Source organism: Ornithodoros turicata, chromosome 1 (genome assembly GCF_037126465.1).
Source record: "Ornithodoros turicata isolate Travis chromosome 1, ASM3712646v1, whole genome shotgun sequence".
Taxonomy (NCBI): domain Eukaryota; kingdom Metazoa; phylum Arthropoda; class Arachnida; order Ixodida; family Argasidae; genus Ornithodoros; species Ornithodoros turicata.
Window position 1 is genome coordinate 166000395 of NC_088201.1, and position 6066 is coordinate 166006460.

General features: G+C 49.4%; 1 long non-coding RNA gene across 1 annotated transcript; it reads right to left on the reverse strand.

The window, feature by feature from the left end:
• Positions 1-917: 917 nt before the first annotated feature.
• Positions 918-2236, reverse strand: LOC135372620 (uncharacterized). The gene is made up of 3 exons (XR_010416034.1): positions 1569-2236; positions 1342-1461; positions 918-1015 (listed from the first exon to the last, which is right to left on the reverse strand). It is a non-coding gene; the product is annotated as an uncharacterized LOC135372620 (long non-coding RNA).
• Positions 2237-6066: the final 3830 nt, after the last annotated feature.

The window sequence follows — 6066 nt, forward strand, 5'->3', positions numbered from 1 at the left end:
CTTCGGGGTGTGAGAAGCAAAGGGTGACCGTCATGCTGTCCTGCACAGCTGACGGTCACAAACTGCCACCCTACATCATCTTCGCCAGAAGGACGCTTCCGAAGAAGGAACAGTTTCCACCGGGTGCCATCATCAGGTGCAACGACAAGGGGTGGACGACGTCCGAACTGTTCGATGAATGGCTGAAGTTGGTGTGGTTTCGCCGACCGGGGAGCCTGTTGTGTCGTCGCTCGATGCTTGTGGTGGACTCCTTTAAGGGTCACACAGGTGATCACAGCAAAGAAATGCTTCGAGCAAATGGCAGCGACTTGGTAGTCATTCCGGGCGGCATGACGTCGCAAATTCAGCCCCTGGACGTGGCGATCAACAAACCTTTCAAGGATCGCCTTCGAAAGCTCTACAGCGACTGGATGGAACAAGGAGACCATCAGCTCACTCCAACCGGGCGTTTGAAGCGTGCTTCTCTGAGCCAAGTGGTTACATGGATTCTGGATGCATGGCGGGCGATCCCCGAGAACATCGTTGTGCGGGCATTCAAGAAATGCAGCATCTCCAACGCGATGGACGGAAGCGAAGACGACCTGCTATGGGAGGATTCGGACAAGGAGAACAGTGGTGACTCTGACATGTCATGCTTTGAAATAGATGAAAGCTGAGTTCTGTATAAAGTGAGTTGGGTACCGATTTCTTGTCTGCTTTTCTCTTCTTTCTTTTTTTTTTTTTTTTTCGAATTTTACGAGTGAATATATGGGGGTCGTCTTGCAATCGGCGGCGTCTTGCATAAGTGCAAATACGGTATTCAGCTAGTCGCCATCTCCCCTTTCATTACTTTTTCTTTCTCTACTCCTTCACTGTCTTCCTTCTCCTCCCTTCACCTTCTTTGGCGGCAAGGGTCAACCTTGGGCAGTCTTTTCACTCTCCAGAAGCTGCACTAGGGTATAGTGCAGAGGTAGGTGTTAGCGTGCGGGGCACGTTCCCTAAGTTGGGCTCCATGGTGGGCGACACGCCTGCTGCACTGAACAATAATATCTTCTTATATGGATAACCACCACTCTAAAAAAACAGATCGGCGCCTAAAACGGAGCCGCACCGAGAGACCTGAACCGAATCTGCTTGATCTGTCTCCAGACCCTTGGTTTCCGAAGTTCCTAATAATTCAGTCTAAGGAAGAGGGAAAGCCACTTGCGAAAATTTCTCCTTTTATTGTGGCGAAGGAACTCGAAAAAGTAATCGGTAAATCTTATAATGCAAGAAAACTGAATGCTGGGGATATCCAGGTCGAAGTACAGAACAAACATCAAAGCACGGCACTACAGACACTGTCAAACATCGGGAACATACCTGTAAGTGTTAACGTACACCGCACACTGAACATAACCAAAGGTGTAATATCAGAAGATGAACTCCTGGAATGCACAGAATCTGAGATTGAAGATGGACTGAGTGAGCAGGGCGTGGTCTCTGCAAAACGGATCATTATGAGGAGGGATGGTAAGGAAATCCCAACCAAGCACATTATTCTTTCTTTTCAACTACATGCGTTACCTTCTAACATAAAGGCTGGTTACCTCAGTTGCAATGTCAGACCATACATTCCAAACCCAAGACGTTGTTTCAAGTGCCAGCATTTTGGGCACAGTTCGCTTGTCTGCCGCGGACACTCCACCTGCCCAAAGTGCTCTGGCAAAGACCATTCGCCAGAGACTTGCAGCAATGAGTACCGTTGTGCCAACTGCCAGGGCAACCACCCGGTGTACTCTCGATCGTGTCCACGTTGGAAAGAAGAAAAAGAAATCATAAAGATCAAAACCGTACAAAACATTCCTTACAGAGCTGCAAAGACACAATACGAATTTCAAATGAAAGGATCTTTCTCCGAAGTGGTGCGCAGGGGAGTGGCACCACCAAGGAAATCTGTGGAAACTCAAACCTGCTCGCAGGTCTCTGAGTTCCCACCCTACACTCCCCAACAGGAGGCTGGAGACACTCAGGTGACTCCTGCAGTTACGGAGGCCAGCCGTTCAACTGGCCACAAAGAAACAGCCATGGCCTCCTCTAAGGTCGATGGCACACAATCAGTTTGGGACGGGGTCGTAAAAACCCCTTCCCAAAGAGGCACCCAAAGTATGGAGGTCGATGATGATGACTGCATGTCGCAGAAGTCATCGTCGAGCCTCCCCAGCATTCCTTCACAACGGAAGGAAAAACGAGAAAAAGGACGAGGAAGGGGTTTCAAAGGGAATGAGCAACAGAGACAACCCCCGCGAAGGGTCCAACCCCCCTAAATGGCACAAGTCCTTTCTAGTCGTTGTCACCAAGTGCTGCGCTTTCTTTTCCTCCTTTTTAGTGTGACCGTTATGAACCACTTCCTCCAGTGGAACTGCCGTGGTTTACTTTCTAACTTAGACGACATTAACGATCTCTTCGACAAGTACAATGCAGCATGTTTCTGCCTCCAAGAAACATACTTAAACACACACACACCAAATCCAGTTCGTAGACACAATGTATTTCGAAGAGATCGAACAGACGCTACTCGCGCATCTGGTGGCGTGGCTGTCGTCACACGAGGAACTGTTCCGTCCAAAGAAGTCCACTTAGTTACAGACTTGGAAGCCGTAGCCGTGCAGATGTGTCTGGACAGGATTGTCACTATCTGCTCGGTCTATTTGCCACCATCAGGAAGTTTTGCACAGAGGGATATAGAACACTTAATCAGCCAACTTCCAACTCCATTTATACTCTTAGGCGACTTTAACGCCCACAATCCGCTTTGGGGCAGTGCAAGAACCGACGGCCGAGGGAAAATGTTGGAAAGGGTCTTGTTATCAACCTCCATCTGTCTTTTAAATACAGGAGCACCTACGTACGTCCACTGTTCAAGTCAGTCTTTTTCGGTCTTAGATTTATCGCTTTGCAGTCCATCTCTATATCAAGATATAGAATGGAGCGTGGAAGAAAACCCACTTGGGAGTGATCACTTTCCAGTGGTCCTGAAGTATATGTGTGCAGTCAATAGTCTGACAGCATGCCGCCCTAGATGGAAGCTCCAACATGCTGACTGGAATGCTTTCTCTAAAAAATGTGACCTGTCGTTAATCCCTGTGGAGAGGATGACGATTGAAGAGGCCAACAATGTAATTACCAACGTCATCCTCGATGCAGCAACACAATCCACTCCCCAGACTTCCGGTCGGCTACCGAAACGACCGAAGCCATGGTGGAACAGCGAGTGCAAGGAAACTCGTAAACTTCAAAATCGTGCGTGGGGTACATTTCGGAGGTACCCCACATCACAAAATCTTCTTTTGTTTAAAAAGGCGAGAGCCAAGGCCAGATGGACGCGGAAACAAGCAAAGCGGTCATCTTGGTACAACTTCGTGTCTTCTCTATCTCACAGTACCCCCTCCAAAGTAGGCCCGGCGTCGGGAAATTGGCGCCCCCATCGCCCGGCAGCAGCCGCAGTAGCCTCCTCCTGCATTCACGGTTGGGTCGCCGCAGGAGGGAGACCCCCACGTATAGCTGTGCGTGGCTTTCGCGTGTCTGGGGAAAGGGGGATCCTGGCGGTTGAGTGGACCCGGAGGTTGTTTTGGACCCTTCGGGGCCCCTCCGGGAAAGCAACACACCGCTTTGGCCCCTGCTTCCCATAGTCGGGTAGTCCTGGAAGGCCCGGCCAGGATTATTCAGCTAGTCGCCATCTCCCCCTTCATTACTTTTTCTTTCTCCACTCCTTCACTATCTTCCTTTTCCTCTTTTCACCTTCTTTGGCGGCAAGGGTCAACCTTGGGCAGTCCTTTCACTCTCCAGAAGCTGCACTAGGGTATAGTGCAGAGGCAGGCGTTAGCGTGTGGGACACGTTCCCTTGTTGGGCTCCATGGTGGGCGACGCACCACTGCACTGAACCACAACATTTCTTTTATGGATTCTTCAAACTCAAAAAAACATGATCGGTACCGAAAGCGGCACCGCACCGATGTACTAGCAACACAATCACTGGACCTCACACCAGAACCATGGTTTGCAAAGGTCCTGATCATCCAGGGAGAAAACGAGTCTAAGCCCCTGAGCAAAGTATCACCATTTGTGATCGCGAAGGAACTGGAAAAAGCCATAGGGAAGTCCTACTCCGCGAAAAAGTTGACTACAGGAGACTTGCAGATCGATGTCCAGACACGACAGCAAAGCTCGACTCTGCTTTCCCTGAACAGAATTGCTGACGTACCTGTTACAGTTTCGAGGCATCGTACGCTGAACATAGTGAAGGGCGTGATATCTGAGCATGAACTTCTTGATTGTTCAGATGCTGAAATCGAAGAAGGTCTAAAGGATGAAGGTGTTGTGACAGCGCGGCGAATAACTATGCGTCGAGACGGTAAGGAGATTTCCACTAAACACATTGTCCTTTCATTTCAATTACATAAGCTTCCCACTACCATTAAAGCAGGGTACATCAACTGTCACGTCCGGCCATATATCCCAAATCCGCGGAGGTGCTTTAAGTGCCAACGTTTTGGCCACGGCTCGCAGGTCTGTCGTGGACAGGCCACCTGCCCGAAATGCGCAGGCACGGATCACGCTGCAGAGACCTGTGAGAAGGATGTCAGATGTGCAAACTGTAAAGGTAATCATCCTGTCTACTCTCGCTCCTGTCCACGGTGGCAGGAAGAGAAAGACATACTGAAGGTCAAAGTGACACAGAATCTTTCCTACAGAGATGCAAAAGCGCAGGTTGAGTTTTCAAAAAAGGGAACCTTCTCCGAAGTGGTGCGCAGGGGAGTAGCACCACTGAGGAAATCTGTAGAGACCCAGACTTCTGGGTCTCTACCCCACACTCCCCCCACACAAGAAAAGCCTGCGGAGAGCTTGCTTCCGCTGGCACCAGCTGCTCAGGGGGGCAGCCGGGAAGTAGCGGCCACAACCTCTACGGAGGTTGATGGCGAGCTGTCAGTTTGGGACGGGCTCACAGGGGGCTCATCCCAGGCTGCCACACACACGATGGATGTTGACGATGATGACTGCATGTCGCAGAAATCATCGTCAAGCCTTCCCCCCAATCCTTCCCCATGGAAGGAACAGAGAACGAAAAAAGGAGGCCGAGGCAGGGGTAGTACGTCCCTAGGGAAACATAAGCCCCCAAGGGTTACCCCTCCCACATAATGTACAGTCTCTCTTTGTTGCTATTTACCACTACTTTCTTTATGGGACAGGTAATCCTTCAGTGGAATTGTCGAGGCCTCTTTTCAAATATAAATGACATTCACGACCTTTTTGAAAAATACAATGCAGTCTGTTTTTGCTTACAAGAGACATATCTGAATGAACAAAGTGTAAACCCATTTCGCAGACACAATGTTTTCAGAAAGGATCGTATTAACACCACACGTACATCTGGAGGTGTGGCTGTGGTCCTTCCACTATCCACACCTGCAAAACAGATCCCACTCGTGACACATTTGGAAGCAGTAGCTGTCCAGGTATGCCTGGACAGGGTCATTACGATATGTTCACTGTACCTGCCCCCTTCAGTGGTAATAGAACAGAGAGATTTGGAACAGCTCTGTGACCAACTTCCTCAGCCATACCTAATTCTAGGTGACCTGAATGCCCACAATCCCTTGTGGGGCAGTTCAAAGGTAGATAGCCGGGGAAAAATGGTAGAAAGGTTATTCCTTTCACGACCAGTCTGTCTACTAAACACAGGATTACATACATATATAAACTCCTCAACACAAAGTTTTTCATCCTTAGACATATCTCTTAGTAGTCCTTCCATTTATAATTGTATTGACTGGACCGTTGAACAGAACCCTCGTGGGAGTGACCACTTCCCCGTAGTCCTGACAATTCGTGGTTCCACAAACACTTTTCTTACACGACCACCACGATGGAAACTGTCCAAGGCTGACTGGAACTTGTTCCAAAAGGAAGCCAGTCTTGTGGCATCATCCTTAGCTGGTAGGTCTGTTGAAGATGCAAACCGTTTTGTCACCGGGATAATTATAAATGCTGCTGAGCGATCTATCCCGCAGACATCTGGCCGTCTCCCCAAGCGTCCCAAACCTTGGT